At 37.9% G+C, this 22,789-nt stretch overlaps 2 long non-coding RNA genes across 3 annotated transcripts in view; one reads left to right on the forward strand and one right to left on the reverse strand.

Annotated features, from left to right (window-relative positions):
* LOC118469603 (uncharacterized) overlaps positions 1-11,143 on the forward strand; it is a 128,091-nt gene extending 116,948 nt beyond the window's left edge. The window contains exons 7-8 of one of the 2 annotated variants that reach the window (XR_008604347.1): positions 9,870-9,941; positions 10,517-11,143. This is a non-coding gene — a long non-coding RNA (uncharacterized LOC118469603). The remainder of the gene's footprint in view (positions 1-9,869; positions 9,942-10,516) is intronic. The other variant, XR_008604348.1, reaches the window with a different exon arrangement.
* On the reverse strand, positions 4,302-10,678 carry LOC129350822 (uncharacterized). Its single transcript, XR_008604349.1, has 2 exons — positions 10,548-10,678; positions 4,302-5,682 (listed from the first exon to the last, which is right to left on the reverse strand). It is a non-coding gene; the product is annotated as an uncharacterized LOC129350822 (long non-coding RNA).
* Positions 11,144-22,789: the final 11,646 nt, after the last annotated feature.

Below are 22,789 nucleotides of genomic sequence, written 5' to 3' on the forward strand. Positions count from 1 at the left end.
GACTTATTTTTGGAATCAGTCTAATTAGAGACGCTTTTTGTGAAACTTGAAATGTCCTTTATTATCGTAGTTTTCAAGGTGCCGGTTGACTGAGGAGAAAAGTAAATGTTAACAGACATCTGTGTGATGCGTGGCCTTCATTATATCAGACTGGAGTAGTTAAAATGATTGTCTCACTTTTATCAAACACAGTAAAATCAGAGGTGTTTAAATTGTAGAGGGAAAGCATGAGGCTTAAATAAACTGAATGATGATGTGCATCAATTGGGCCCACTGATGCCTGAAGATACTAAAACCTGTGATCAAAATTGAGCTTTTTACTGGAGTCAGAAGTAAAAATAAAAGTAGAAAATTTTGTTTTGCTAAAGAACTTGTCTGACAATTTTCTCCAATTTCAGTGTAATCCATCTGATGTTGCTCTGTTACTTTGCACTTCTCGTTTTGAGGCCAATGTCTCTCAACATTAAGTGGCTTATATCACACTTTTGAAGAGCGTGGAGTGAATAACAGTATAGGTCCTGCATTTAGAACATGAAGAGTCAAAACAGCCTGATTAAAGAGTGACATGAGAACATGCGGATGATGCACAGCAGAGATGAGATCTCTCAAACACTAATTTAACACCTTATGTAAAGGTTAGATAAGGCCGTCTATGTATATAAGGGTGAGAGTCTCTGCAGAGGTGAGATGAGGTGAGCAGCTACAGAGCTGGAGTGCAGAGGACTGCTTTGCATCTTTCAGAGATATCCTTTTGATCATAAAAGTTCATCCATTTCCATGATAACAACATATAAACAGCTAAAAAACTATTTTTTTAGATGCTGAAAATACTGTTATCTGTGATTCTACACTTTTTTCCTACCAATGAAAAAGCTAGAAACCCCTAAAACAAGTCAAATCAAGTCGAATAAATTACCATTGATTTTAACACAGAAATATCTACAAATGTTTTATTAATCCTGGAAAGAGACTCAACTGTAGACGTACCTAAGAATAAAAGTGATTATTTGAGGTATTATTTGAAGTATGAAACTACAAAGTGTCCCCCAGTAACTTCTAACATTTCTACTGTTAGATATCAGATTTAATCGTGCCCACAAATGGAGTTAAATGAGTCAACAGATCGGGCAGCTCGGTGGTGTTTTGCAGCTTTGCAGCTTGTGCCAGTATGTCTGCCTGTGGCTGTGGTTTGATCTTGTGATCCAAGCAGAGATTAATGGAAATTAGTCAGATGAGGGCAGAAACAAGGAGCGATGGGCTTCAGGTTTGACATTTTGATCACGGCAGCCGAGTGAATGTCAGCTCACAGGTATCCGTTTATTCCAGTCAGTTTTTCTCAGTAGCTTTTGGTGAATCTCTCAGATCAGAAATGAAATTCTCTGAAGTACTTATTTAACCTCCACATCATCACGTCACTGGTGCACGTCATAAAGGAAATCATTCTTTTGAACAAATTGCAAATGATTATGTCCAGACATTTGCTGTTTCAGGTACATTTATTGAAGTGGTTCTCTGTTGATCCCCAAAAACATCAGCTTTAGCCCTGGAAAAAATTCCCCTCTCAAAACAAGAAAAATAACTTATTTCAAGGAACTTTATAGATATATTTAGAATATTGAGATCTTAAAATTAGCTGGGAAAACTTATTTTAAGCTATATTTTACCAGGATTGTCAGCTTAGGTGTCTTAAAATAAGCCAGACATGCTAAAAGAAAATAATATTTTTTCACTCAAAAATAGATTTGTGCTTTCATGTAACCTCCTAATTTGAGCTGTATTAAAACCTCCTGAGAACCAAGGGAAAAAAGTGTCTTACAATTTCTCTTTTTGTGTGATGTCCTATCCATTTGGGCCTAAAAAAACACTTTACAATTTTCATTTTTTAAAAAATATTTTTTATTTTAATTTCACAGCATGTCCATTGTAGAGGACAGCAGGACGATATCTGCCTGAAAAAATGTACTGTGAAAAGTACTGGATTGGACTCCAGTATTCATGAATTTTAGGGTCATCTTGATAGCCAGGAAGCACAGGTAGCACAGGTGTGAATCTATTATGATGGATGATCAAGAAAAAACACACAAAAAAATTCAAGTTAATAAAAAGAGTAACAGTGAAATTTTTTCACATCAATTTCAATTAATGCAGTAATTTCAGTGTCATGGATGTGATATGACTCCCTATTGACTAGCTTTAGAAGCAAATTTTTACGTAACTTGCATATTTTTAACAGCATTTACATAGTACAAATACTACAATAATATAACATGATGATAAAATGTAATAAATTAGCCTGAAACTAAATAAAACCTACAAGCTAGTCCTGGCCCATAGATCAAGACAACTTTGTTGCTCCCTCTCTGGCTCTGACTCTGTCTCATCAGATTCTCCTGCATCTTCTTCTTCTCCTTCTTCATCATCATCTGTCACAGGCTGATACTCATCTTCTGCATCCTTTTCCTCATCTGAAAGCTCCAAATCTGAATCTCCCTCTACTATCTGGTATAGAATCCTCTCTGCTTCACTTCTTTCTCCTACAACAATATGCAGTCATTGATTACATTAAAATAGTCCTGGTGTCCACCACAGTTGACATTCATTAAAGGCCTGTTATTTCAAAACATAAATAACGAAACTGTTTTCAGATGTAAAAATATTGTTCTTAACATGTTTATGAACAAGAATATATATAGTTATCATGGTAAAAATAGCAACAGATAATGAATATTTGACTTACCTCTCCTCTTTCCATAAAATGTGGTTGCTCGTATAGCAGCCATCTTGATACAGGAAAAAACTAAAGTTCCCAGCATGCAAACCCATCACATGACACATCACTGGAAAGCCCAGGATGTTCCCTACAGAATACAATAGGGCTTGGAAGGGTAACTCCAAATACTTAAGAAATATACAGGTGAACAAAATGTCCATTATAAAGGACATAAGTGAATAGGCCGGGTCTCAGGAGGTTAAACTTATTTTGAGTTTTCTTGTAAAATTCAACTCAAAACAAGATAATTTCAAGATTGTTTGACTTAACAAGATATTTAAGATGTATTGTCTTAAAACAAGTCCCTCCATCTGCTGAAATGTCTCTTGTGAAGTGGATTTATCTTAAATCAAGTGGGATGAGACATTTTGAGTAAAAATAAGACAAATAGACTTGGTAAGATTTAGAGTTTTTGCAGTGAGTTCATTGCAAAAAAACACGCAAAATGTCCATTATCCATTTCTATTAGACTTTCTTTTTTGTAAATGTGTCCCGACATGACCATGTTATTGCTGTACTTTTACAGCATCACACAGCACAAATTTTAAAAATATAAAATTAGGAATGTAAACACAGGAAACACCCTTTAGACAGAACAGTACATGCACCACCTGAATTACTGTGTAATCTTCATGCATCTCCTCACATTCCTGTATGTGAGATTCTCATCACATCATAATGAACATCTTCACCCTGCAATTCAGCACAGAGAGAATCCTCTAGAATATCTGATCAGTCCTCTGCAGGCTTCTGCTGTCATGCATGTTTTCCTTTTAGAATATTACTCCAAACCATCCTTTAGGTCTACATTTAAGGTGGAATACTCCTTTACACCAAGACTTTTTGGTCTACATTGAAGGATTTTAGGTGGAATATTCTTTTGAACCAACTTTTTAAGTTTATGTTCAAGGATGTTGGGTGGAATATACCATCAGACCAACCTTCAAAGTCTACAGTAGTGAATTTTAGGTGGAATATACCATTAAAGTCACCTTTTAGGTCTACATTGGAGGATTTTAGGTGGAATTTTCTTCCAAAAGTCTTTTAGTCTACATTTAAGGATGTTTAGGATGGTATATTCTTCCAAACCAACTTCTCAGATCTACATTTCAGGTGGAATATTCCTCCATACTAACTTTTTTGGTCTACATTGAAGGATTTTTTTCTAAACCACCCTTTCGGGTCTATATTTGAGGTTTTATGTGGAACGTTCCTTTTAACCAGCCCCTCAGGTCTCTTTGGGGATTTTGGATGGAATACTCGGTTAAACCAACATTTTAGGTCCATGTCCAAGGATTTTTGGTGGAATGTTCCTTTAAGGTGGATGTTTGAGGACCTTGTAGGTGGAATACTTCCTGAAACCAACCTTTTAGGCCAACATTCAAAGATTTAAGGTGGAATATTCCTTTAAACCAACCTAAAGTTCATGTTTTGATCATTATCAAGTGAGAAACCTCAATCCAGACTCCTTATAATGACGTTTGAGATTTATGCTGCTGTTACTTGTTTAGTCCAGACTAAATGACAGAAATCCACAACTGTAATTTTATTTCAGGACTCCGTTATTAAATGTCAAAACAATCCATGTGACTCTAAAAACTCAACAGCTTTACAAACTCTAAGATTAAACTCTCCACAAGGATCCAAAATAAGTTGGACTTCTACATGAGAGCTTTAATTATTCTTCATCTACTTCCTGAAAAGTTTGGTCAATAAAAAAGACAAAAACTAATATTTTCAGCTGAACTAAAGACAGACTTTGTGATTTTTCTGCTCACATGTTGTGTTGTTGTAAACTTCCTCTTTCAAATAAATAGCCTCCTAACCCCCTGGAAACCAGCGTTTGTCCTGTTTTTGTGTTGCTCCTTGGCGACCCTAGACAGCCGGGTCCTAATGTTTTTGGAGCAACACACCTTACTATGATGTTTTTACAATGATGGTTCTACTATGGAACCAGTTTGACATGTTCAGGTGTTCTTTGTGTGAAAACTCAGAGATTTCAGGGATCAGAAGGTGGTTTTCAACTTTCTTTGTTAACTTTCTGCTTCAACTTTAAACTAAATTTCCTTGACTAACCCAGTCCTCTGGACTTCCAGTAAGCTGTGTTCCTATTGGCTGTCCAGGTGGCTGTGTTCCTATTGGCTGTCCAGGTGGCTGCTTGGTGTTATCAGGAACACCTGAGCAGCTCAGTGTCTTCCTGCTTTATTTAGCTGCAGACAAACATTTCCTCTGCTTCTGTTCACCAGTGAACCGGGTTTGGCTCCATTGCTTCAGTTTGTTCTTTAGGCGTTGGCTTGCAGCTTCCAGCAGTAAAATTGTCTTTAATGTGTTTCTTGGTGTGTTTTAGGGCTTTGTACTGGATAGTTATCTTGGTAAATGTGGTTCTTTAGCCACAGTTAGCACATGGTACTAATGTGTGCAGTGATTAGTGGATTTGGTACAGCTGAGTTGTGTCTTTATCTTGGCTGTAGTGAGTCTTCAGAGGTTTTTGGTCAGACACATTCTGTATTCTTGTTTGTGAACCAACGTTGGTTGTCCAGAAGGTAAGAGTTCCTGTCCTGATTCTCTGTTCTCAGAGGTTCTCTGGTAGGCTGCAGGAGACTTTAGCGTTTGGGTTGTGCTAGTTTGGTTTTTGTATGGTTTCATTTGGACGACTATCTTGAGGCCCCTCCATGTGGTTTAGTGAGGTTTTCTGGAACAGTTCTACAAAGCAACCTGCAGCAGAAGAGACTTTGAGAGTTTTTAGGAAGTTCTGGAGACCAGACTTTAGAGCAGCAGAAACATTTGTCAGCAGTTTGAGCAGGAGAAGGTGAGCTTCAGAGTAGAAATGAGAAGGAAACCTTCTTGACCCGTGTAGTGAGGTCCTGTACCAAGAGTTTGAGCAGGTTGTGAAGAGTCTGTAGTTCTTTAGTCTGAAAGCACAGGAAGAGTCGACTCATTAAAGGAGAAAACGGGAGATATTGTTGCTTCTTCTGTCGCTCTGCAGTTTCCAGTTTCCTTAGACTGAATATCAAGTTTATATTTTAAATGATTTCCCACGTGAGCCTAAGAAGACTTCAATGAACTCCCTCCATCCCCTGGACACAACAGATTTTATTCCCATGTTAAATCTTTTTTTAAAAATATGTTTTTGAGTTTTGATCCTAGTTTTAGCAGTTTTTTCTCTTTGCTTGTTTAGTTTTGTCATCTGTGTGAAAGGTACTAAACAAATAAAGTTGAATTGATAAACTGAATAATTGATTAACTCATGATTGTGACAACAGAAGTATTTTTGTTGTGATTTAAGGGTTTGTTTCATTATCAAGGTTGGGGTTAAAATCTTGACAGAAAAAGATGAAAGAAATAAACTATATTTTAAAAAAAACAATTTAATCACAGGAAAAAAGCATTTAATAGAATAAAACTTTTTAAAAGAAAATTGAACATTAAATTATATTAAACAGACAAAATATTTAATTAGATAATTAAACAGAAGATACAAAACATGTAATTATGAAATTAAACAAAAATATTAAACATTAAAGATAAAATATTTTGGATAATTAAACATTTAAAAAATACAATTAAACAAGAAGAATATTAAACATTTAAAAAAATACAAAACATTTAATTAGATTATTTAACCTTTAAAATGACAAAACATTTAATTAAAAAATTAAATGCTTAATTACAAAATTAAATCTTAAAGACAATAAAAATTTAAATAGGAATTAAACAGAAAATACAATGAAGCATTTCAAAAGAAAATTAAACAATAAAAGGTGGTAAAACATTTGAAAAGAAAAACCTTAAAGATTTAATCGAAAAATTAAACATTGGGAAATAAAAGGAAAATTTTCAAACAAACTGATAAAACATTTGAAAAAACAATTAAACATTAAAAAGACAAAACATTTTGAAATCAAATCAGACATTAGAAAAGAATAAAAGGTGAGAAAAGAGCAAAACTAAACATTTAAGAAGAATCAAACTAAAGACAAAACATTTGAAAAGACACCAGTTAAACTGTAGAAGATCAAATTAAACAGAAGAGACAATAAAACGATGAAAAAGAGCAAAAACCATAAATGTCTTAAAGCATTTTCTAGTCTGAAATGAAAACATCCAAGTTGTTTCTTCAAACATTTCCTCTTTATATGTTCTTGGTTTGATTGTGGACAGATTTACCAAGAACTCATTTCAGAAAACTGCTTTCCAGATAAAGTCTACTAGTAGTGGAAGGCATCGATCAAACTAATGTTACCTTCTGATCTCCACAAACTTTACTGTTCAGTGAAGAGAATCAAAGTTTGTTGAGGATTTCTAAAAAACCCACAGGTGAAGGTCTGAGAAGAACTCAGATGGATGGTCTAAATGTGAAATCAAGACTCATGGTCACAAGTTTTATGGCTTCTGTTAACCAGAAAGTTCAAACTAACAGAGAAGTACTGAGAAACGTTTAAAATTTCAGTCCTCAGACTGTCTGAAGGTTCAAACTAACAGAGAAGTACTGGGAAACTTTTAAAATTTCAACCCTCAGACTGTCTGAAGGTTCAAACTAACAGAGAACTGCTCAAGAACTTCTAAGATTTCAGTCCTCAGACTGTCTGAAGGTTCAAACTAACAGAGAACTACTCAGGAACTTAGAAGATATCAGTCCTTGGACTGTCTGAAAGTTCAATCTAACAGAGAACTACTGTGGGACTTAGAAAATTTCAGCCCTCAGACTGTGTGAAAGCTCAGGTCCTGAGGACTCGGGAGGTGTGGAGGCTTTGGAAAGTCTTGGAACTGAGGGTTCCACCCTCCAGCACAAAGGCTGAAGTCCCACCTCCTGAGAAAAACGGTCAAGGCGAGACTCGAGTTAAAAAAAAACTCGAAAACGACAAAAAATAGATGATAAATGCGCAAAAAAAAGAAGAATTAGTATCTGAGCGAGTAGCTCAGGGGATAAGAAGACGGACTACCAAGTGGAAGGTCGCAGGTTCAAGACCCGCCACTGGCAGTTTTGTTTCTTTGTCTTTGTCAGGATTTTGAGAAAAACTTAAGAAGTGTCTGGTCTTGAACCAGCGACCTGCAGCTCCATAGGCAAATCCTTAACTCACTGAGCTACAGATCAGATAAAAAGAAATAAATTCGTCGTCCCTTTGGCATCGTAGTTCCTGAAGTGACCACGTGGGCAGAGCCAAGGCGGAGTCTGGGTGGAGTCAGGGCGGAGAGTAGGCGGGGAGGTGGGTGGCGGCCTCCCCCCTCTATTCCCCCACCTCCCCCCACCGCCCACCACAACTTCCCCCGCCCGACGAGTTCATCGAGTCTCCACGAGTTCTTCGAGTCTCGACAGGTTTTCCCGAGATTCTGGAGTTTCCACGAGGTCCGAGGCAGAACAAGTTGTCATGAAGAGGTGTTGATGTCGGCCAGGATGGACTGACTTTTTACAGTGACTAGAAGGAAGACGACTAGAAGAGCAGGTCTTTAACCACCATCCATAAAATCCATGGAGTCTCTCCAGAGAAATGAAGGGAGGTCAACTTTTATCAACCTCCATCCAGATCTTCAACTTGATATCTTTACTTGTACATTTTTAGCACCACAAACCTTTAGTATCACACTTTATTATCATTTATTAGGACTTTAATGGAATCCACCAGCAGATTGTTTTTGTTGACAAACTTTATTCTTGTCGTCGTGGGACTGCAGTATTTAAAACTCCTCCTTCTATTTGACCTCATGTTTATTAGTTTTAATGTAGAAAGTTATTTTAATTGTCCATTAGTCTCTTAAAAACCAAATAATAACTTGGATTAGTCAAGAGGTTTAAATTTCTTACTTTTTCATATTTTAAATATGACAGAAAAATATAAAAATAAAGCGTCTTGAGACAATTTGACCTGTAATTGGCATTATAAAAATAAAATTGAATTTAAATTGTATGTATGTTGGAAAACACATTTTCTTTGTCCATTAATCTGTTGATTGTTTTCTCCACTAATTCATTTCGTGTTTTGGTTTATAAAATGTCAAACCCAAATATATTCAGTTTACTGTCATAAAAACCAAAAAGATTTACATTCATGATGCAGGAATCAGGCAGTTTTTCACTTTTTATTTTAGTTTAGTCAGAAAGATAGTTGATAATGTGTGAATCGTTGCAGCTTGTGAGCCGTAGAAGGTTTTAATCTTTGGGGCAGAGTGTCAGAAAATATTTAGAAACCAACATCAACAAAACACTCAACAAAGATTTGAACATCATTAAAGGGAAATCCAACTTTTGCATGACAATGTCTACTTAAAGGACATTTATTTCCAACGTAAATGTGTGATATTCATCCTCTGGAGCTTTCTCTTCACATCGTCTTCCACCTGGACTGCTTTGGTCGGGAGCATGTGCAACAAACATTTGAAAAACTGCACTTTAACATCAATAAATGACACTGAAGTTTAATCTCTACATAAATGAGACTGAGTCTGGATGTGCTGCTCTGTCATTAACTCCTAAGTTTAGGGAAAGTTCAAACAAAAGAGGACAGTTCAGATAAGACTTGAGAATGAGCTTATTCTGAACAAACATCTCAGACTTTCTGAGCTTCAGCACCTCTAGCAAGATATTTTAACAACAAGCAACTCAAGAGATCCAGAAGTTGGAGAGAGTTAGCTTTAGCTGAGCCAAAGAACATGTGGGACACTAACCTATCAAACATTTCAGACTTTTCTCTGTGAATTCTGAGAAATAATTTCCTATTTAATGACAGAGCTACACATCTTAACTCAGTCTCACTAAAACAGACTCTAATTCAGTGTCATCCATCCATATTAAAGTGCAGTTACCCAAAATGTTTGTTGCATGAGCTCCAACAAAACCTGTCCAGGTAGAAGGCCACTTTGACAAACAGGAAGTGGAAGATTCCAAGCAGATTTATAGAAGGGGGAACCGGACTGTACTAAGTGTGGTGAAGTATAGAGGGGTGTTTTGTGGGTTTTTAAGGCTGATAATGATTATTAGTGAGACATTTGGAGTAGATATTCATTTGCAGTAAATGAAAGTATTTAAAATCTTGGAGTTAAACTTAGAAGAACACAAACTCTAACAGAAAACTTTGTTGATACGTTTTTGTTTTGTTTACAGATGTTAAGTTAAAGGAGTTTTATTCGTGACGTATAACCAATCAAATCACTCCAGAAGACAGAGCGACCACAGGTAGATAAAGGTTCAGAGCCAAAGTAGCGCCATTTATAAATGTATTTATTACCGTAAATCAGTAAAAAATAAAATACTGATAATCAGTAAATCAGTCAGCCCACAATTACTACAATTCTACAATGTATGTCTCTTTGCTTTGACTTGTTATTTGTACAATATATGATGTATATGAATGGGCTGCACAGTGGCGTAGTGGTTAGCACTTTCGCCTTGCAGCAAGAAGGTCCCTGGTTCGCGTCCCGGCTTTCCCGGGATCTTTCTGCATGGAGTTTGCATGTTCTCCCTGTGCATGCGTGGGTTCTCTCCGGGTACTCCGGCTTCCTCCCACAGTCCAAAAATATGCTGAGGTTAATTGATTATTCTAAATTGCCCGTAGGTGTGAATGTGAGAGTGCTTGTTTGTCTTTGTGTGTGGCCCTGCGACAGACTGGCGACCTGTCTGGGGTGTCCCCTGCCTTCGCCCGAGTCAGCTGGGATAGGCTCCAGCCCCCCCCCCCGCGACCCTAGTGAGGATTAAGCGGTGTATAGATAATGGATGGATGATGTATATGATGGTGTTTTTTCATACCAAAGGCTCTACTATGATGTTTTCTAAGAGACATACCATGCTACTCTGGTTGTCCTGGTCCTGGGCTGCTGCACTCCTCCTCTGTTGTTTTCTGGATTGTACTCAGCTTCATGCCTTCGTCCATCCGGCCTCCGTTGACTCGTCCCGCCTGCCGTCTCTGGAGCTGAAGCTGGATTGGAACAGACCAAAGTACAGTCCAATCACGATGCCAGCTGCCTCTCAAAACGCTCCTTCATCTGGCAGGTGGCAGCACTTCTTCTGAGGGGAAGCTGAGCTGGTCCAGCAGAACTTTGGAGATGTGTTCCAGTGGTTGGTGGATGTGTGGGGAGATAGAGAGGAACCTTTGAATAGTTCACAAAGAAAAACAGGGAACCCATTGGTAGTTTTAGTTTAGGGTGCTACTGCGGTGTGTTTTTGGGTTTTAAGAGGTGAACAGGAAGAGTTTTTTTTTGTATTGATTATCTTTTACTTTGTTCCTGGTTGGAATGCCCATCAATGTCAACATGAAGTTCACTTTTAGTTCTGTTTATTTTTATTTTACTAACACCCATTTGCTTTCAACTCCCTCACATGTTGTGTTGTTGTAAACTCACTCTTTCAAATAAATACTAAACTTACTCTTTCAAATCAAATATAGTTTTTGTGTTGCTCCTCACCTACTTCAGACAGCCGGGACAGAACAGCATTTTGTGGACTAAAGGCTAAACTATGACTTTTTTGGACGACATGCTATACTATGACAATTTTAGAGCAACATGCTAAACTATGATGTTTTTTAAACGACATGCTATACTATGATGTATATATATATATATATATATATATATATATATATATATATATATATATATATATATATATATATATATATATATATATATATATGAGTTCGGCTTTATAACTACTATTGGTAGTATTGGTGGTTGTAATAGCAATGTGACTACTACTAGTAGTAGTGCTAGTACATTAACTACTGCTGCTGATACTGGCACTGCTACTACAACTTGTAATATTATTACAAATGCTGATACTACTTCTACGACTCTAACAGCTGTTTATACTACTACTGCTGCTTGTACTTTTAGTATTACTACTACTGCTTGTACAACTATACTACAGCTACTATTAATCGTCTGGTATTTGCTTGTCAAGCTGCTAGCTCGCGTTAGTGTTTTGCTTGTGGCTAACTAGTTAGCTCTCATAGACTGGAAGCTCTCAACAAGATTTCATCATGAAAAAAGAGCCAAAAACTATTCTTACCTATGAAAAGTCATTCCAGGTTTCCTTGTTTCAATCGTACGACGCAGTGTGTAACTGTATGCAGCACAGTGAGACGTAGGGTTGCCACCTTTCAGAAATGAAAATAAAGGACGCCCACCACGGCTCCTCGGGGCCACAGTTGAGTAAAGTTGGAAAGATATTCACAGATTCGGACTTCCAGCATCAATAACTCATTAGATATATGTTGTGAAAACATAAACGATGCCTCTTTTCCATCATTATAAGGTACACAATGTGCTACTTGATAAAACTGGGCTTGTAGCATATTGTGTACCTACAGAGAACAAGATTGAAGTTATTGAATATTTGTGTCTCTCTTTGCTGTTGCAGCGGTTTTGCAGTTCCTGTGCATTCGTCACACAGCTGGCTGCACATAGACATCAATGTTATTTCTGCAGCTTGAAAGACAGCTACTGTTGATTAAACTGGGCTTGTAGCACATTGTCTACTGTACAACGATGGGAAAGAGGCATCGTTTATGTTTTGACAACCTATATCTAATGAGTTATTGATGCCGGAAGTCCGAATCTGTGAATATCTTTCAAACTTTACTGAACTCGGGGCCACTACCACCTAAGAAGTGATATATTTAATTTTGAAAAAAGCATTTAGCCATACTTAAAGCTTTAAGTGCTTTATTAACACGGAACTAAGAGTTATGTATTGTTTTATGATCACAGGTTTTGCCTGAACAGAAGTGGCATCATTTTAAACAGTGAAACCAAACTAATAAAATAGAATGTAATGAGCAACCAGTGAGCAATACTGGATTCTGCAAAAACATAAACAACTGAATGCAGAATACTGGACAAAGAAATTCTCTACAGACATTTTTTCCCATCTAAATCTTATCTTAACACAGTTAATGTATTAACTTATTTTTGTGTGTATGCATGTATTTATTGATTTATTTAGTACTGATAGCATATCAGAGTTCTGAGTGAATTTTTCTTAAGATAGGCAAAGGCCATTTATTGATTACATATAGGCTATTATATAAATGTTTATTAAAAACTAAAAGGCATTAAAAAATACTAAACAACTTAGGCATTTATTGAGTCACTAGAATACTGTAGAGTACAGACCACATCAGCATGATTATAAGCATCCTCTGGTAAATTAACAACCAGATACTGATGTCTCTCACCATGTGGACTTCAGGAGATGATTAGATGATGATAAACTGTGTCCTGCTGGTTGGGTTCTCTCTGTTCTCATGTTTCTTACATGTTGGTCTCCTGATGCTGCCTTACTTCAGTCAGTCCATGAGCAACACAGAACACAGTTTGCCTTGTACCTACTGCCAGGGGTTCCAGTCTTCCCACTCACGTCTGTACATTTGCAAACGTTTTTGCTTCTGTGGACGTGGTGGAGTTTCGGGTGTAAACATTTTTAAACACGCAGGTGCAGCGTGATCTGCTGGATCGGGTCCTCGCTACATGGGTCCTACGAAGTTTAAATTGGCTGCCCTTCGTATTTCCTGTGTTTTATTTTGTTCCTTATGCAGTTTTGATGGGTGTGTGACAGACGTGTACGGGGCGTTAATGAAAATATGGAACAATTTGCGTCCCGTATTCATTCAATACGGGACGCAACAATTAATTGTCAAATAGAGGACGATTCCGTATTTTAAGGGACAGGTGGCAACCCTAGTGAGACGGCATACTTCTTGTTTCCGTTTTCACACCGTCTACATCAACAGAATGCACTGAAACTTTGCCCCCACTAGCTTAGCCTCGCCGTAGCCGCAGCTCAATGGGCGTGTCCTATCTACTCATTCATATCCATGCCACTAGTCTGGTCCGAGATGCAGTCTCGATGATGACGTTTCACGAGTACGTCAGAACACAAGTACGGACAGTTACGTACTGAGAAACGGTCATAGTCTTCTTACCGCAAAGGTACAAAGCTGCTCGTCTTCTCCTCTGGCATCAGGAAACGTCTTCAAAGCTTCTTCAAATCCAAACGAAATATAATCAAAGGATCAAACTAACGTCATTGGTGCATTCAGTTGCAGTCGGACAACGAAGTTGCGTTCAGGAGCGTCGGAAATCGGAGTTTCAGTAATGTAAATTTCCACCGAAAATTTTGGAGGGGCACACGGGGTGGCCAATCAGATCACAGGGGGGACCACTGCCCCCCCACGGAAGATCCGCCACTGGCAAAGAATACGTTATATTTACATCTGTAAATATACTGCCTAGCCAAAAAAAGTTGCCACCTAGATTTAACTAAGCAAACAGGTACGAGCCTTCCATTGGATAATTACTGCAGTGATGACAACAACTGATTTCACCCTAGCTGATGCAGTGAGGAGCTTCTCATGTTGGAAGACATATCCTGTGGTCATGGAAAGGATGTTAATCTGTCTCAGAAGGGTCAAATTATTGGCCTGCATCAAGCAAAGAAACCTACTAAGGAGATGAAACTACTAAAATCAGGTTAAGAACCGTCCAAAGCATTATTAAAACCTAAAGGATAGTGGAGAACCATCATCTTCAGGAACTAATGTGGTCTGATGAGTCCAGATTTACCCTGTTCTAGAGTGATGGGGGCATCAGGGTAAGCAGAGAGGCAGATGAAGAGATGCCCTCATCGTGGCCTGTGGGGGTTAGAGTTATGATTCCTGATGGCACGGGCATATTCCAAGAGGACGATGTCAGGATTCATAGGTTCACATTGAGAATGAATGGATCAGGGAGCATGAGAAGGATTGTCCTCCACAGAATCCAGACCTCAGCCCCACTGAGAACCTCTGGGATGTTACACAGCAGTCCGACTCTCCCATCATCAATAGAAGATCTTGGTGAAAAATTAATGCATCTCTGGACAGAAATAAATGCTGTGACATTGCAGAAGCTTATCGAAATGATGCCACAGTGGATGAGTGCTGTACTCAAAGCTAAAGGCAGTCCAACGAAATATTAGTGTGTGACTTTTTTTTGGCCAGGCAGTGTATAATGTACTGCCATCTGTAAATATCTATTTGCATACCAGCCAGACAGTATTTTACTACACTACTACACCATCCATTGCATTGCTTGTTTCTTAGTGTCTTTGTAGTTTCTTCTTCTGTGCCTTGCATGCCTGCACCGGGGTCTGAGAGAAACGGTATTACAATCCTGTCTATGTCCTGTACATTTGTCAGAATTGACAGTAAAGTTGACTTTGATTTTGACATGGCTAAGCATTTAGAGTATCTATGCATGTATGTCTGCAAACAATGACACAAGGACTCGACATTCTGATGGCACTGACATGTTCATCCACAAATATTTGCTTTTCGTGGATAAACTGAGGATTTAAGAAAGTTCGTGGCCTTTGCAGGTAATCTATTATGTGCTGCTGTTTGTACAAACTGTTTTGAGAACCGCACTCTGTTCTGCAAATGTTAAGACTGATTTGAGAAATGTAGCAGACGACTGTAAATGGTTTATCTCTGCTTCGAATCAGCAGGAAGATGATTATCAGGAGCAACTGGGACTGAAATGAGAGATAATAAATATAGATAGATCATACATTTGAGTGAAAATAGTCAGAGATTAGGCACAGATTTGATCCTCAGAGACAGAATTTATTTGAGTATGCCACTAAAAACTATACATACAGAGCTTTAAATGATGCAGTACACTGAAAGAAGTTAACCTCTGATCCAAGGATGACAAGTTACACGGACAATATGACTTCTACATGCACTTAACTAACTGAAAAATCTGTATGATGTGTATATGGAAGGAGTTCTGTTTGTGGTCGGATGATTTGTAACGGCGCTGGTAATCCCCAGACTTTTTCTTTTGCACCTCTAGACATGCAGTGTGCCAAACTCTTAGGTGGATCATGTTGTGATGGTAAAATTCTTTATCTGGATCATCATAAGGTCAGATTTTAGTTGTTTATTTACGACTAAATACTTGTAAAATTAATGGAATTATAGCAGCTAAATATTAGTATGTTAAAATCCATCCTTAAGAGCCTGTTAGTTATTAATAATCAGCACAACCTTCCACAGTTGTGTGTATGTTCCTAAAATAAATCCTGCCAGTGCTGACCAGTAAATTGCATTTAGTCTGAGGATACCAAGAACTTATTTTATAGAAAAACTGCCAAAAAGTGAGACTAGTGCAGACCGAAAAAATGCATTTTTATCATCACTGCGGCACAAACATGTAAAATAAAGACATCACTAGCCTCCATGAAATGCAATAAATAGGAAAAATTCAAAGCATTTGGCCAAACAAATAAAACCACAGTTAGTTTTCAGCTGCCCTCACATTATCTGGTGTCATTCTGCCATAATTAAATAACTGAGGAAGGAGAGAGATGCAAAGAAAATATCAAGTTTTTATTATTATTATTATTATTAATAATAATAATAATAATAATAATAAATTTTATTTATAAAGCGCTTTTCCAATAACTCAAAGACGCTGTACATAAAATACAATAAGATAAAACAAAACAGTTAATTAAAATCAGTAGATAGTAAAACAAGTTCAAGATAAAATACAGAATCACTTAAGGAAAGCAGATCTAAAAAGGTGAGTCTTTAAAAGGGATTTAAATGTGGTGAGGTTGGTGCAGTCACGGAGGGCATGGGGGAGTGAGTTCCAGAGTGTGGGGGCGGCAATGGCGAAGGCTCTGTCCCCCCAATGTCACCGGCTGGTCCTGTGCGGGATGGAAAGGAGGTTTGTGTGGGAGGAGCGGAGATTCCTGGGTGGGGTGTAGGGGAGGAGCAAATCGGTAAGGTAAGAGGGGGCAAGATTATGGATGGACTTGAAGGTGAGGAGAAGCAGTTTGTACTGGATGCGGTGTGAAATGGGGAGCCAATGGAGGTTCTGCAGGATGGGGGTGATATGGTCATGAGAACAGGTTCGGGTGAGGAGTCGGGCAGCAGAGTTTTGAATGAGTTGAAGTTTATTGAGAACTTTGGAGGTGGAGCCGAAGAGAATGCTATTGCAGTAGTCAAGGCGGGAAGTGACGAAGGCATGAATGAGGGTTTCAGCGGCTGAGAAGGAGAGGAAGGGGCGGAGACGGGCGATGTTGCGGAGATGGAAATAGGCAGTTTTGGTGATCTGATTAATGTGGGGTTCACAAGTGAGGTTGCTGTCAAATATCACACCGAGGTTGCGGATGTGAGCAGGAGATAGGGTGGTGTTATCAATGGTAATGGGGGAGTGGGGAAATGGTGTGAGTGATTTAGGTCCAATAAAGATGAGATCAGTCTTGTCGCAGTTTAGCAGGAGAAAATTTTTCCTCATCCAGGATTTAATGTCGGCCAGGCAGCTGGAGAGAGAGGGGAGGGTGGTGGTGGTGGTGGTGTTGGTGGAGATGTAGAGTTGGATATCGTCGGCGTAGCAATGGAAGTGTAGGTTGTGGCGGCGGATGATGTTGCCGAGGGGGAGGAGGTACAGGATAAAGAGGAGGGGGCCAAGGACTGATCCTTGAGGGACACCATGGGACAGGGGGGCGGTGGGGGATGTGCAGTTGTTGACCTTGATGAATTGTTGTTGATTAGTGAGATATGATGTGAACCAGGTGAGGGTGGTGCCGGTGATGTTAATGGAGGATTGAAGGCGGGACAGGAGGATGGAGTGATTGATTATGTCAAATGCTGCAGAGAGGTCGAGAAGAATGAGGATGGTGACTTGTCCAGAGTCTGAGGAGAGGAGGAGATCGTTGGTGACCTTGAGGACAGCAGTTTCAGTGCTGTGATGAGAGCGGAATCCGGATTGAAAGGTTTCATACAGGTTGTTGGAGGTGAGATGAGTTTTCAACTGGGCAGCGACGACACGTTCTAATGTTTTGGATATGAAGGGGGGGTTGGAGATGGGCCGGAAGTTGTGAGGGGAGGTTGGATCCAAACCAGGTTTTTTGAGGATGGGGGAGACAGAGGCGAGCTTGAGGGGTGAAGTTTTTGTTGAGTTTAGAAGAAAATATTTTCAAGGATGCAGCAGGGAAAATAATCTGTTTTCTTATAGTTAGAATATTTTATTTAAATGAATGTTCTGTTTAATTGGTAGGGTATTCATGGGCAATTTGCTCAATTAAACTTGTATAAAGGCTATTAAATGTTTAGCGTCTATGATAGCAGTTTACCTATTAATGGACAAAGACAGGGTTTAAGAATCAGGCTAATTCCTGAGTAGGTTTTCTGTGGCGCACAATATCACATCATATCATCACAATGTGAGGGATCACCTCCTTAAACTGTTCATTTTGACAGTTTGGTCAATATTTGTGCAACACTTCTGCCACTGAAATAGGAAATGCTCTTTAAGATGCATTTTCACATTGTTTTTTTTGCACACAGTTATTTTTGTAATGTTAAATACAATCTTTTTTTATTTGTTTTGAATGTCAATTTTAATCCACAGATGTTTCCCAATGGTTATAGTACTACGTCACTAAATTTGTTAATTTATCATCTGTTACAGCATCAGTGCAATATTGCACAATGTTTTTGCACGTGGCAGATTTTTCTCTAATTGCACAGCCTGAATACCAAAAACAAAGAGTACAACATATGGTACTAATTATCAGATTACACTGGTATAGCAGGTAAACACACACCCAGAAAAATCCACATACTAATAACTACCAGCTTTATACTAAGAAAATTACACAATTCAGTTCATTTTTGAGTTATGAGCCGTTTTACCACCGTGTACAATTTATTATTTCTTACAGCTGTGACAAGCTTCTTCATTTCATTTGTACATAGAATTATATCCATCAATACCACACTCCTAATACACACCAGCTACACTAATGACCTGCTATAACCCTCCTGTTGTCTTCATTTACAGGCACCAAAAATATTGTTTCCTTGTCTGAAAAAAATCCCAAAATTCAATGAAAAAATTCCCCAAATTTCTGAAAAATTTGCAAAACCTTCAGGAATAAAATTCCAATAATTCCTTAAAAGTTTGACTTAAAAGTTTTATTTTATTTTTTTTAATCCCCCAAATTTGGTAAGAAAATTCTTGTAAATATTAAAAATAAATAAATAAATAAAATCTTTAAAAAAAAAAAAAAAAAATCCTAAAAATATCTAAAGTGATTCCATATATATCAGTAAAATGTCTGATATTTTCTTAAGAACATTCACATAAAAATCAACCAAGATCCAGCGAAATTTGCTGGATTTTGGTAGATTTTTTTTGTGAATGTTCTTCAGAAACTTTTTTTAAAATTTCTTTTTTTCCACCAAAAAATGTTAAAAAATTTCCCAAAAAATGTTGAAAATGTGGACATCAGAAGTTTCACTGTGAAAATATTTTTTTCTCCACATTTTCACAATTTAAAAACGGATCAATTCTGACCCACAGGACGACACGAGGGTTAAAACATTATATCTAGACATTACTCTATTTTATTGCCTTAAATTGTCTGTAAATTCTTTAAACTACTCAAAGTAACAAGTTGCAAATTTCCCCTTGTGGGACTAATAAAGGATATTCTATTCTATTCTATTCTACTCTATTCTATTCTATTCTATTCTATTCTATTCTATTCTATTCTATTCTATTCTATTCTATTCTAACCTGCAGCAGTTGCTTGTTTGTCAGCTGAAGTCAGGTGCAGCTCAGACAATGGGGCGTACAAACAGACAGGTTCATGTCCCAGGTGAGGCTACTGTAACACCAATCCCTGATAACGGTGACTCACTGGAGTGTTTTCGCTGCAGACGTCAGAAGATAAGAGGAGCGTAAGCAGATATTCATGGAGATGTGCTTCACGTGTACTCTGGCACCTGCACGTCTCAGTTCCAGTGGAGGTGTTTTTCTTGGCTGTGCTGACTCACTCTCACAGTAAACTCCTGTCTTTGCCTTGTCTTCACAGCGTAATGCACTCGTTTACATTTGAAGGGATTACAGGCACTAGCTCACATGCAATTGTTCCTGGAGGTCACTGCCTTGCAAGCTGTGCTTTTACCAGGAATTTAATGGCAAGTTGTTTTTATTTAGTTCTTTCTTTTTCTCTCTGAAGGCTCATGTACGTAGTCTAGGATTGCTGGCGTCCCCCTACTGGTGAAATGCGCATTGCTAGAAGAAAGTTTGAAAATTTGTTTTCCAAGTTGTATCATTATTATGTGGGCTTGTACAGATAGGCGCATTTATATATAATGTGTTCTTGATTTGAAATCCTCCTAAACAGACAATTCCATGTTTTCCAGTAAAACTCCCACTTTTATCCATGAGCTAACATAACTGCACAAGGGTTTTCTAATCATCAATGAGCCTTTCAACACCATTAGCTAACACAATGTAGCATTAGAACACAGGAGTGATGGTTGCTGGAAATGTTCCTCTGTACCTCTATGGAGATATTCCATTAAAAATCAGCTGTTTCCAGCTACAATAGTCATTTACCACATTAACAATGTCTACACTGGATTTATCATTCATTTAATGGTATCTTCGCTGAAAAAACTGCTTTTCTTTCAGAAATAAGGACATTTCTACGTGACTCCAGACTTTTGAATGGCAGTATATATCTACAGTTATAAAGCGATTTGGTCAAAATATTGCTGCTTCTTTTTTTATTTTCAATTATCACATTATAGTATATAATAAATAAAATAATGACTTGTTAAAGACAACATTGTTGCCAAGTGCTGCTCAAGAATGTTAATTTATACACAGTACAAATGAGAAAATAAAGCCATCATAATTCTGTTTCTAACTGGTTTTGAATTTTTTCTGTTATGTTCGGATAAAATAAAACAAAATAAAGAAAAAAGAAAGTACTGGATCAGTATGCAGCATCTGTAAGAGGAGTAGTACCGATAAAATCTTAACAATCCCCATCTATAGAAGTGACAGTGAACTGTAAAAAGAAGTGTCAAGTGTCTGAAAAGCCATCGAGTGGTAGAAGGAATCATAGAACATACAAAATCTGCTTGAAAAGTGTCCATTGTATTTTTTATTTGGGACAAAATTTCCCCCAAATTTCCCCAAATATGCAAAAACACTCATGTCATGAGAGTTTCCTTTAACAGTAGTGACATTCATCAGAGTGCTGACTAGATAGGACCTCTCTACCTGTGAGTAATGACGATTAAATGCACATTTCATGCCTTTTTCCTGAAGGCGTTTCCATTACTGTTTTACCTTTACCTGCCTTACTTTAATATTCCATGCATTATTAGAAACAATATATTTTGTCTGAACTGCTTCCTGTCTTATCGCTGATTAATATCCAAAATAAGAAAACCCTGTCAGTTTGGTTTTCATCTGAGTGTGCCGAAACGCTGCACAGTCTCATCTTGTTTGTCAGATTATAATTACAGAACCAGACTTCATCACAAGGACTGTGTTACATAAGAAAACAAATAGCCTGCTGGATCATTCTGAAGGACAACGAGCTGAAGGTTAAAAACACAGAAGAGTAATTTAACATCTCGTGTGTCAGCAACACTCATGAGCAATTATCTTGTTTTATTAGAACTTTTGTTGTTGGTTTCTTTTCTTTTCCTCAGGACTAGATCAGTTCACATTTATTTCTCACTGGATGATACACGGAGGCGGCCCTGTAGCTCACTTTCTGCATTGCCTCAGGCGTTTGCACAGCACTGACTGAGAATACGCCCGGACATGTCTTAGAGCAACCTTACCACACACACACATGCACACACCCAAATACACACACATCACATGTAATGTACATGCTGCTGACATGCACACAGCCTTCCATAAACGCTCACACAGTCACGAAGTGTGGTTAAAAGCAGCTGCTCAGCTTTTTACTGCCCAGATAAGACACCATGGACTTACTTAGTGGTAAAATTAACAACAACCGATGACCTCAGTGACACCCGGAGAGGAAAAAGTTCAGTCTGTGTTTACAGGCCGCCTTCTTTCAAGATAAGCTTCACCCAAATGACAAAAAGCAACATCGTTCATTTAGCGGCTGGTTTTGGTTTTCAGATATCAGATCCATGAAGTCTTGTGACATTAACAGCAGACAAAGTTAATTTGTCTTCTTTATGTATATGAATCTCACAAATGGATCATCAAGGAAAATGCAAAACAAGAGTTTCAGGGAAGTTTTTCGGGAAAATCGAACTGAAACTATAAAGACACTTGCAGCACAACCTGTTTGGTTCGGTTCAAGCAATCTCTGGTGTGTTTTTCCATCTGGTATGGTTCACTGGGTTTGGTGTAAAAACTGTCAGTGGAACTCAGACTAAACAACCAGACCCACACCAGGAAGAGCTCCGCTAGCTTCTCTGCTGCGTTTTGTGTTGAGCAAACTTTAACCAACCGCAGGATTTTACGAGAGCAGATATGTGATTTTAGAAGGAATATTATTAAATTCATCTGCTGATCACAGGAACTGTAAAGGAAGTGATCTTATTCTTAAAGAAGCAGTATAATTTAATACATCTCATCATGTGAGGATAGAGATTTTCCACAACTGATCAGAGAAAAGATTTAAGACAGTGATAAGTTGCATATGTCATACAACAGGTACTATTTAATAATCAATTCATGTCAACGTTAGCACTTTGTACCACTAGTTTATCTATTCCAGTGCTTATTTATATTTCTGTACATACTATTTACAATTTTTATCCTTTTTACCTGTATTTATATGTATTTATGTCCAATCTGTCAAATTTCACTAAACATAATATAATGACAATTAAGTCTTCTTCAGTTTTCTCAGGAAAAGGCATTAAATGAACATTTTTCTCCCTATATTCAACTATAAGCTGCAGTTTAACGTATGTAAGTACTGAGAAAATCCGTAGTGTGGTCACAGCTGCCAACAACACATGTACAGGTCATGTAAAAGGGAAGTGCCAGGAAAAGAAAAAGAGAAATAAGGTTAAAAAGTGGAACATGTATGTATTCCCATTTACTGTCTTTGCCAATGCTTTTTCTTAGAATGAGAAAGTAGGAGGCAGATCAGCACCTGAAGGACACTTCAACAGGAGCCGTTTCACAAAATGCTGCTGGATCCACAAATATTCACAAATCTGAGGAATCTGA

This window comes from Amphiprion ocellaris, chromosome 16 (assembly GCF_022539595.1).
Source record: "Amphiprion ocellaris isolate individual 3 ecotype Okinawa chromosome 16, ASM2253959v1, whole genome shotgun sequence".
Lineage (NCBI taxonomy): Eukaryota > Metazoa > Chordata > Actinopteri > Pomacentridae > Amphiprion > Amphiprion ocellaris.